Source organism: Triticum urartu, chromosome 2A (assembly GCF_056163025.1).
Source record: "Triticum urartu cultivar PI428250 chromosome 2A, HENAU_Tu73, whole genome shotgun sequence".
In the NCBI taxonomy this organism is placed as follows: Eukaryota; Viridiplantae; Streptophyta; class Magnoliopsida; order Poales; family Poaceae; genus Triticum; species Triticum urartu.
In genome coordinates, this window is record NC_141874.1 from 33,977,229 (window position 1) to 33,988,970 (window position 11,742).

The 11,742-nt window shown below is 46.9% G+C and overlaps 1 long non-coding RNA gene across 1 annotated transcript; it reads right to left on the minus strand.

Annotated features, from left to right (window-relative positions):
- Nucleotides 1–9,744: 9,744 nt before the first annotated feature.
- Nucleotides 9,745–11,246, minus strand: LOC125534810 (uncharacterized). The gene is made up of 3 exons (XR_015615615.1): nucleotides 11,023–11,246; nucleotides 10,405–10,937; nucleotides 9,745–10,320 (listed from the first exon to the last, which is right to left on the minus strand). It is a non-coding gene; the product is annotated as an uncharacterized LOC125534810 (long non-coding RNA).
- Between the last annotated feature and the right edge of the window lie 496 nt (nucleotides 11,247–11,742).

Consider the following 11,742-nt stretch of genomic DNA (forward strand, 5'->3'; position numbering starts at 1 on the left):
ATCGCCCCTTCGGGCCGTAGTGTCGCAACCTGCGGTGGCCGCACTGAGGTAATCCCTATGGCTGCACCGCCCCTCGCATTACTGCTTCGTCAACCCATCAGACCGTAGCGAGCGTGGCACGCGGTCTTCGCCACCGACTGAGGTCATCCCCATGGCTGCACCGACTCGCGCGCCGCTGTTGCGTCGCCCATTCGGGCCATAGCGCCACAGCCCGTGGTCTTCCCACCGTCGCCCTGACCCGCCTGCTGCCGCTGCGTTGCACCTTCGGGCCGCAGCGCCGCGGGCATCCCTGCGCGTCGGATTCCTGTGATATGCGCCGCGCCGTCTCCCATGGATCGGGAGTGCCTCCGTCCGCGATGGTCGTCTTCACGCTATCAGGTTCTTCACCTACTTCAAGCACCGTCGCTACCGTCACCCATCCACCTGCTCCGTCTTCGTCCAGCACCAGCTCGTCGCCAGCGTCGTCGTCATCTTCGTAGACTACTTTTTCTACTTCGACCACCGTTGGTGACATCGGCCCCACGCCGATTGTCGCCACAACCATCCTTGAGTCTCCTTCTCTGCTTCCCATCCGACTCCTCGACACGGCATACAGCTCATGCAGGTCCCTCATCTACGCATGCATGGTGCTAGCAACATCGATGCGTGCCTTCGTTCACGACGTGTCCCCGGGCCTGGCAAGCTTGGTGCCGCGTTTCATCAACTTCGTCTTCGTCCATCTACTCATGCCCGGTGCTAGCAACACCGATGCTTGCCTTCATCCAAGATGTGTCTCCCGACTTGGCAAACCCGGCGCGACGCCTCGTCAATAATATCCTCTTCTCGGCGCTCCACTACTTCGACACCACTGTGCTCATGACTAACTTGACGCCTCCTCGCGCCTGCGACTCCACGGCGACATCCTCGACACCGGCCACCTCGAATTGACATCGACCACGGCATTCTGGCACGGCTACCTCGTCACGGCTACACCACCCACGCTCTCGGCTACCTCGGCAACGCCACAAAGGGCTATCACCTCGCTTGAGCAACTCATCGTCTTCCTCTACAGTCCACACGTCCGTGACGTGACACCGTCCACGACACTCCCACTGTGACTGGGGGGTGATGTCAGCCCGTCAGCTGCTATTCTCTACAGTCTGACCGTCGGTGACGCTCCTATTCTTCGCAACGCTACCACTACGACTGCGCGCGGCGCGGGGGAGGGGGGGGGGGTTAGAGATATATTTGGGTTACTTCTATTTGGTAGTTTAGGATTTCTAATCCGTCTCCTACCTTATCTTTGGGAGAGGTGTCTTACCTTCCAGGTCTTGTACTTAACATATACTTGCCCTCGAAACTCAATAATACCTCATCGATTTCACCAATACCTCTCTATTCCCTTCTAACAAACAGCATTAGACTTATGTAGTAAACTGTGTGATGTAGTAAGTTTAAGATTATGGCCAGGGCATCCAGTTGGACTCAGTGTTGCTGTAATTAGCTTCCGTCCCAATCTAACTCGTGTATAAATGCTTGAGATCACTTGAGCTATCCCGCGGAAGACTTTATGTGTACTTAGATGGGCAATGCACGCATGCACCAAGCACATGTGTTTGGTGAATGTGTGGTTTGTATTTCTGACTTTCTGAGTGCTTGTGCTGGATTGTGAGTGCGTCCCGCTAAGTGTACTTACAAACTGCACATAACTAATGAGCAAATGATGCGATTTGGAAAACTTTGGGGTGTTGTGTGCGTGTCGATCTGGTCGGCTGGGCAGTCATGGACTCCTCAGTGCCCCCGGCATTAGGAGGGAGGCTAGAATGGCTCCACGTGCAGCCCCCACCTGAATCGCCCGCGGGTATGCCGCGGTGGCAAGACTTGTTTTTCCCTTCTCAGATTTCGATCTGTTATTCATATTTAATTTTAATTTCAGTCAGGGTTTACAGGGACTTACAGAACCCAAACAGGTACATGTGTGATATGTTTTGAAGATTTAGAGTATTTGAAAGAAGATTTTCTGCCGGGAGCACTGTTTGTTGCACGTTTGAATTACACGATCAAGCAAGAGGTTATATCTCAAAACCCAGGTAGAGGGACACACCAAACTGACGTTATCATGTCCGAAAGGAATAATAAATACGAGTGAGACATGAGCTTGTCTACAAGAGCTATGTACATCTGTGCCACTGTAGATATGCACTCACCAGGCACACTATATATGGTAGTAACAGCAAACCACACTGTCTTAGCAAGTAGTACAAGGAAATATGATCAGGAGGCTTCCTTTCGAAATGTGGTGTTGCTGTTAATTTGAGCTAGGACTAGGATTCATTGGGAAATGCCATAGTGCTGATGACTCATTGCTGCACGCTGGGTAAAAACTCCATTGATGTGGCACCCAGTAGTTAGCGTAACTTACGCTGATATATTTTGTTGTTCTCCTGTGTGGCACGCGGTCTGTCAACGCAACGTGAGGTGTATAGATGTATTGCTAAGGGAAACGTTTGAGGCCGGGGTGCCGGCCGAACTACTCGGCCGGTCGCGCGCGACCCGTGCGATCCCCTCCCATCGTATGGCCAGCCTTTCCGCGTGGCGGGGACACGAGGCTGACAGGGCCGACCAATCACTCGCCATTTAAATGCCCCACGCGGCTGCGCTGCTTCCTCTCTCTCTTTCATCTCGCCGGTCCCTGCCTCAGTTGGCCGTCCTCGCCGGCCGTCCTCATCGCCGGTGGCCACCCGCACCGGCCGTCCTCGTTGCCGTTCGCCGTCCTCGCTCACCGGCCTCGGCGGAAGCTGGAACCATGTCGTTTCCTGCTGCAACCGGTACCCAGGAGAGCTGCCATCATGGATGGCGAGCGTGGTGACGGCGAGCTGCGAGGACGGCGAGCTGCAAGGACGGCGGCGCTGTTCCGAGCAACACTGCAAACGCCGTGTTTTGTGCTACGTGCTACAACCAGTGTCACATTTTGCTACAACCGGCATCCCACTCAGCTACAATTGGCGTCGTGTTTTGCTGCCACGGTTTGAGTCGACGCGCACATAAGCCATGGCCGCACGCGCGATCGGGCTGGGCACCGGTGCTACCATGACAGGGGGCATCACCTGCGAACTCACATGCAAGTTACCCATGGCCAGGGACGGAGCCAGGATTTGAACATAGGGGGGCAAAAAAAATCCTCTAGTACAGAGACTCATTTTTTTTTGAAGAGACAACCTAGTTAACGAACTAAATCTTTGTGAAAACATGTTCTGCTGTGAGCAAGTTTAATTTTTATCAAAAGTTACCATCAAGCAAATGCCAAAGCAATTCACCTGTTAATGAACTAAAACAATGTAGTATTGGATGGGGCAAACAATGCAAAAGCTTGTCCAATGGGTACAGGGATATATCCCCAATCTTTTACTTTTATACAGTTATTACTACCATTCGATTTGTGTAGTTCTGAAGGCATCCATTAATCTGATTTAGAAACATAAGCAAGGACAAATCAATGAGTGAGAAACAGACTAACCTAACCCTTTCCTTGGTCGCCGCTTCTCTCAACTGGTTGCGCGGCCGGCCGGCCGCGCGTCCGCGCAAAGATGGCCCTCGTTCGCGTTAGACGCGATCTCGTCCAAGTAAGGATTCTCCGCTCAAATTGATACGTTGATGATCATGAATTGCCCTAAAGCTTAGATTGAAACGGCCTTGGTCATGGACTCAGATTGAAACGGCGCTGGTCAGGAATTACCCTAGACAGCTAGACCTTGGCGACAGGCATCGGACGACGGAAAATCAAACGATCTGACGGTGTCCCTTCGTGCTGGGCTATTTCCTGCGGCGTGTTAAGGATGGGCTTTGTGATTTTGTTGGGCTTCAGGTGGTCAGGGGGCCTCAGGGGGGGCGATACTAGCTAAATATTCACTTTTTTCTGCCGACCTGCTAATCGCTACCGAGTAAAATGAGATTGTTAGGGGGGGTCTCGCCCCCCCTCGTCCCCCCTTGGATTCGTCCCTGCCCATGGCTTACAAGCTCGAGGCGGACGGCGAGCTGGGAGCACCATGGGAGACACCCCCGTGATGTTGCAACGGGCGGTCTAGAAAGCTACAACCGATGCAAAAAAAAAAAAAACTTCAACCAGCGACGACTGGAGGTGGAAGAAGATGACAAAACACTGCAGTTTTGCTACATGCTTCAACCGGCATAGATTTTGCTACAACCGGCATAGCATTTTGCTATGACCGGCGTCACGTTTTGCTACAACACATAACTTTTCTCTGGTTGCGGTGTCAGGTTGGAGCTTTCTTTCTTAATAATTGAAACTTTCTCATACACGGTTGAAGCTTCTTCCGTCCATGGTTGAAGCTTTTGTGTAATTTTTTTTTTGTTTTGAGCAGCCCTTGGTTAAAGCTCTCTCTATCATCTGGTTGAAACTTTTTTCATCTAAGGTTGAAGCATTTTGCTTTAGCGGTTCTATCTCCTCGTGAATCACAGTGCCAGTTGAAGCTTTTCCATCTAGGGCTTGAAGCTTTTCCATCCAGGGGTTGAAGCCTTTTTAACAACGTTTGCAACACAGAGGGTGTGCGACCGTTCAAGCCTTTCCTCGGTTCAGACATGAGCTCGTCTTCGAGGGCGCGCGTCCAGTGATCTTCGCCGCCGCAGCTCCGACCCGTCGCAGCGGAGTTGTGACCATCGCCGGAGCACACGGCTCACACGCTGCTGCATGCGCCAAGCCAGCATGAAACACGGGTCGCCACCGGCGGCGAGGGCGGCAACCGGTAGCGAGGGCGGTGACCGGCGCCGGGGGCGGCCAAGCCCGGTGATGCTTCGAGTCTGGGTTCCTCGCTCATCAATGACGGCTAGATGTGTACACCAGCGGAGAAAGAGATGAGCTGCGTTGACTTGGTGAGGATTAGATCTGACGGTTAATACAGAGGTAAATCGGGCTGCTGCGGTGCGACCGGCCGAAACTTTCGACCGGCGCACCGGCGCAGATTACTGCCCTATTGCTAAGCGATCTACAGCAAGTCAGGAATCCACCATGCAGCAAGCAGACACAAATGTTCATCCTCTGTTGTTTCTCCATGTCAACGGTTTACTACTCTAATCCATGAGCCTGAGCCACTTAGCCACGTAGATGCAATGTGGATGGATGGTCAAGTGTCGCACTAACGGGGAGTATAACACTCTGTGTAATTCTAAAATGATCACTCCACCACTTGATCAAAGGGATATGCAATAGCATTCATATTTTCTGATAAATCCATGTGGAATATTTCTAGTTTAAACAATATTGGCGAGCGATGGTATATCAAAATTGGATCGGCTCACTTGAGATTAAGTTGGTGCTAAACACTATTCAAGATCGGTTTGTTTTTCACCTTCTTTTTGTTCCGAATGGGCGATCCTATAATCAAGATTTGACGATAATGTAAAAGAATGTTCTGATCAGGTGTGCACCGGTAACCATGGGCATCTTTTGTGATTTATTTAATTCAATTGATTTCTTCAGTACCCTTTTTTTCCTCCGGATAATACTCGCAATAGTCTGATTTAGCTATATGCATATGCTATATGGATGAATAGCCCAGTGTGATTTTTCTATTTTTTTTTTGGAACGTAGACGCACGAAGCGTCCGACTTTAAATTAATAAAGCCACTAGGCAGCATCCAACCGGATCGAAACTCCACAACCACATAACATTTAGGTTTAGCGGGCTCGCAGTCCCGGCAAAGTAAGATACTAAAGTTTAAGAGGACGCTAAAAGCACAGAATCATAAAGATAATAAACGCGATTTTTCTATTTCTCAGAACATGATCCGTTCATATCTGTAAGTTAATTGCACGTTGGTATCACTTTACGTTTTTTTTTTTTGCAGATAGATACAAAGTCTGGGGCTGGCCGCAACAAATACAGCTGGTCCACGTTCAAACCGTTTTTCATAAGGAAACTGACACGCGGGGCCTGCTTGTAAGGGCCAATGTGGCATGTTCTTCTGCAGAAAACCCCTTGCTTTATATTTAATCATGCAAATGCCCCACGTTTGCTAAAAGAAAAGGCACATGGTGAGATTCGAACTCGATACATCAATGGACGCGCATGTAGGTCTGGCCAATGTGCCACTTTCTATTACTTGCTTACATATATTTCGGAAGACGAATTGATTTTTCACACCGATCATATGCTCTATACGCCGAATTTTTTATTAATAGTAATTAATAATTCAGTAATTCTGAAACTAGTCAAGGGTGGGCGAAAATTTGAAAAATAGGAAGGACGCCATTGAGGACAACGTCCAGCCCCGGATGCTATTGTAGACAGCGTCCAGCGTCCAGACCTGGACGCTATGGCAAGCCACGTCCAATTAAGACGTTGGCCTACCCCTTAGATCGGACTAAACCGGGTCGTTTCGTGCTGACTTATGGAACTTCCATGGGCTATAAACCCTAGTATGCATGCAGTCGTCGATCCTTGACCACGACGTACGGTAAGCACCCTCCCGCAGCCGACAACACTAAGGGGTGGCATCGTCCCACCATCCACTCTCCATTAGGATCCTCCAATCGATCTTGTTGTTGATTCATGTTAGTTGTTCTACGATCCTAGTGCATCTTTCTTGTTTGAATCGTCTATACAACTGATTCAATGATTTACAAGTGGATACTTTATATATTATTGGATTGTTGTTCCTGGGTTATGGTTCTTAATTGGCTAGTTCATGAGAAGCCAAATTTTCAATCGTCAGTTTATAGTAGATCAATTTAAAATTGGGTTATTCACTTCCTACACATTCTTGTTTGTAGGTGAGTATAAGAACATGTTAATCGTTCTGGTTTACGTAGATGGTGAAGTGCAACATGGATCCATGGGTGTGGAGTATAGTGTTCCTTCGAAATTAACATTTTCAGCATGCGAGAAAACCACTTTTGAAGACATCAAGAGTGAGACATGTCGAGGGCTTGGGCATGTTAATGTCGGTGCTCAAAACAACCTGAATATCCAAGCTCGTTATGATATTGGATCTCCCGGACCACATTATTTTCAATTAATTCCATTATATGAGGAAAGAGGGTGGAACATGATTTTTGAGAAGACCAAGTCCCGGACAACGTGGCAAGTGATAGAGTTATATGTTAATTTCACGCCAAATCAAGACATGTTGAGCCAAGTCAGCGGTGGAAGCAGCATACCAATAATTGAAAGGCAATCACAAAGGTATGGAAGTGAAATACAATCACCATTGCATCAAACATCTGTTAATTCCTTCTCAAATAGTAATACACGTGGTCCTGATTTTTACAGGGAAAATGCTCCATCTTCCACTCATGGTAATATGGCAAATGATTTGCCAACAAGTACTGTTAATGAATCATTTGACCAGGAGGGTACAGATCCAGAGGAGCACTTGACGGGACATGATGATGACGATGAGCATGATTCTGATGCCGCACCGAGCCAGAGTTCAGACGAAGATTCAGAACCAAGAGTTGCGCATCATGTTAATGCATTTCCGTTCATGTATAGATGTGGACAAAATGGTGTGAGAGCCTTTAGTGACATATCTATACTAACGGAGACGACAGCAGATGAAGGTTTTTTGGATGTAAGAAACGCTTTCAGAGCCCATTGTCAAAGCATCAGAGTTTTGATTCAAAAGAGCACCTCAAAATTGCGATTGGTGAATTTCACATAAACGCAAACTTAGAAGTGAAGTACAGCACAAGCAGTCAATCTAAACTTGTAGCAGAGTGTATTGATGATAGCTGCATGTGGAGGCTGTATGCAACACCAACGAAAATTGGTTCATATTGGCAAATAAGGAAGTGTCCTTATTCTCACACTTGTCGTGCTCCGGCTAATAGAACTGACCATTCTCAGTTATCGGCCTCTATAGTGGCAGATGTGATCCGTGAAGCACTGAAGGATGGCCTGGAGTTGAGTATAAAAAATGTGCGGGCATTGGTGAGACAACGTTACAGAAATGTGAAACCATCATATAATAAGTTGTGGCATGGAAGGGAGAAGGCTATAGCACAACTGTTTGGTAGCTGGAAGGATCATACAATCTTCTCAGCCCATTCCTCGAGGCTATTAGAGTTAAAAATCCAGGTACAAAGTATGTTCTTCTATTGAAACCCGTGGCACAAGAAGGGCATAGAGAATTTCAATGTGTTGCTTGGGCATTTGGACCTTGCATTGCAACAGTTCCCCACCTTCGACCAGTAATAAGTGTGGATGCATCATTTCTATCAGGAAGATACAGGGGCAGATTGATAATGGCTTGCGGATATGATGCTAACAACAAGTTAATACCTCTTGCATTTTCCATTGTGGAGAAAGAGGACGCAACTAACTGGGGTTGGTTCATGAGATGGTTGCGAAGGGAGGTAATTGGTGTTGGAAAATTCATGTGTGTGATTTCAGATCGCCACAAAGCAATCAAATGGGTGTTTAAGCAGCCGCACCTTGGTTGGAATGAAAGTGCTGGTGAGTGTGTGCATCGTTTTTGCTCTCAGCATGTCGCAGAGAATTTGTACAAAGCTTTTCGTGATGATGATGTTTTGAAAATATTTAAGTGGGCAGTAAAGAAAAAGAAACCTCGTAGATTTGAGGAGGGCATGTCATCTATTGAACATACTTGTCCTGATGCAATGACATATCTTAGAAAGTGCGGTAAGTATTTGTAGGAAGATAAAAATGAGAAAGATAAGCCTGAGAAGGTATTTCAATGCAAGGATGGGGGTTACCGTTGTGGGATCATGACAAGCAATGGGCCCGAGTCCTTAAACAATGTGTTCAGGCTTTCTCGAAGGCTACCAGTGGCAGCAATTGTGGAGGAGACATTTTCAAAGTGCATGGAGTGGTTTGTAGAAAGAAGGCGAAGTGCTCATAACTTGGTTGACGAAGGCAAGCAACGGTCCGAATGGGTGGATAAACTATTGGTGAAAAGGAGCACAAGGCAGGACATATGCATGTTATTTTGTATGGTGATGAAGTTGGAATATTTGAGGTCAAGGTTGACAATGAGAGGGTTCCATTACGCAACGAGGATCATGTTCTTTTTATTCATAAGGACTTCAAGTACAAGGTCACTCTTCAACCAAATACTACTCCATCTTGTGACTGCCTAAAGCCAAACCTAACCGGTGTGCCATGTGCCCATTTGCTTGCTGTTTGCAAGTATAGGAATCTAAATGAAAATCAAATAGTTCATCCATATTACTCTTCTGAAGTACTTGCAAACACATGGGCTGGACAATTTTATCCTTACGGAAACCAAAATGAGTGGCCAACATATAGTGGCCCGATTATTGTTCCTGATGAGAATTTGATAAATCTTGGGCGGCGTCAACACAAAAGAATTCCAATGTACATGGATGAAATGCAAGGAAGGCGAATGGGACACCAAGCCCGGCGTTCGACAACAGACAATAATCTAGCAGGTATCTAAACTAGTTTTGTGGTACTGGTGTATATGTGAACTTATTTTCGTGTAATTTTACTTTGTTGCATTCACTGTAGGTACATCGTCTAGCCAGAGACAGACCATTCCACCGAGTCAAGCGAAGAGCATATCTTCCAAAGGAAAGAGGCCGAGTCAACCAAATAGCACATCATCCAATGGAAAGAGGACATGTCAGGGGAAGAGCACATCATCCAGAGAGAAGAGGTGGAGTAACTAGAAAGGCATATAATACAATCAAGGATGGACATGATTGATGATTTGCATTTGTGGTACCACATTTTGTAAACAAAATTATACTCGAGATGAACTTATGAAATAAGGAGTAACAAATATTTTTTTGGGGAACTATTACAATACATATCTGCCATAGCAGAAACAAAATTCCTGAACTGTTTTTTTGGGCCAAATACAAAAAGATTTGGTCAGCTACCCCTCCAGGTCGCTCTAGAGATGGCCATTCTAACCAACTAGTCGCTACGAACTCCTTTATGCAAGCCTACTAGCTCTACCAAGCTCATTCGAGTTGGTTTATTGGGTAACTTGACCTACATCTTGTGTTGTCGGTTCCCCATCTCTCATCGCTTCACCAGCCTTAAGGTATGTTGTAAAACCTTTGCCGGAGTATATCCATTCATTGAACACATCGGAGTTGCTCTCTTTTGGGGGGCTTGGTGGGTTAGCAATATCAGAAACCTCTTCATCATATGGAATATCTTCAATATTCAGTGGTAACCTAGCCTCAGTAAGCATGCTTTGCAGCCTAGGCTCCAGGTTAAAATCCAACAAATTTCCTACACAGGACCTCAGTATAGTTTTCCCTATCTTCTTGCATCCACTAGTAATAACACATTTAATACCCCATGCGGCATTCTTTATCTCGCGTAACCCCTGCAAGTGACAAAACAAATCTTGCATGACACATTTATTACTATATGTTGTAAATAATCAATGAAAAATGTAACACACACTTACAATTCGAGCCAGTGGCGGACCACTAGGCATGTAGCCAGTCCATTCGATGCTATCTCGAGGATATGGGATAGGTTTATCTAGGCTGCCCAAGCATTGAGAATCGAAGAATACTGTGTACATACCATTTTGATGGAACCAATGTCTGTAATCAGGTAAACTAGCTTCATCGAAGGGAACATCGTCTGGCCACACTCTTGCATCAACACGGTTGTATTCTTGAACATAATTGGCGTGGACTTCCTCCCAATTATGCGATTTTCCTGCAGAATGTTTAATTTTTCGAAGTTTTTGAACCTCTGCCTCGCCACGTGGAAGAGAAGGGGGAATGGGTTGTCTTAATCCAAATTGTCGCATCACCCTATATGGATAGTGGAACTCCACAATCCAAAAATGCATGAGTGGTACTCTAGCAAAGCACCAATTAGAATCTTGATGAACTTCAAACGGCATCTGCTCCAGAAGATCATCATATGGTTGCCAACCAACTGCACCTTCTCGAATCAAGTCAATCTGATTTCGATAATATTCAGTACCTATATATTTCATTTGCAAGTTAATAAAATTGTTTGTCATAAAACAAATGATGCCAACACAAATTTGGTGAGGAGAATGCAATACCAGCATTATGAGGGACATCAAACGAATGTGCAGCACACCACTTTGCTCCAAAAACAGGGTTATAATCCAAGTGTACTTCTTGTTCTTCTTCCTCTTCATCAAGTTCCTCTCCTTCTTTGGGCTTCTCAAAAATAACTTTAGGGCGACCAAGTGGCAAACGGGACCAAGACCATAACTGTAGCAGCAATAAAGGACCTGAAATTTCTAGTCTCTCCTTCTCAGCACCTATGTGTTGGGGATCGTAGCAGAAATTTAAAATTTTCTACGCATCACCAAGATCAATCTATGGAGTAATCTAGCAACGAGGGGAAGGAGAGTGCATATACATACCCTTGTAGATTGCTAAGCAGAAGCGTTCAAGTGAACGGGGTTGATGGAGTCGTACTCGTCGTGATCCAAATCACCGATGATCCTAGTGCCGAACGGACGGCACCTCCGCGTTCAACACACGTACAGCCCGGTGACGTTTCCTACGCCTTGATCCAGCAAGGGGAGAAGGAGAGGTTGGGGAAGACTCCATCCAGCAGCACGACGGCGTGGTGGTGGTGGAGGAGCGCGGGACTCCAGCAGGGCTTCGCCAAGCACTATGAGAGACGAGGAGGGAGAGGGGTAGGGCTGCGCCAACAGGGGAGGAACTTCATGTGTTGGGCTGCCCCTTTGCCTCCACTATATATAGGGGGAGAGGGAGGGATGCGCCCCCACCTAGGGTTTCCTCCCTAG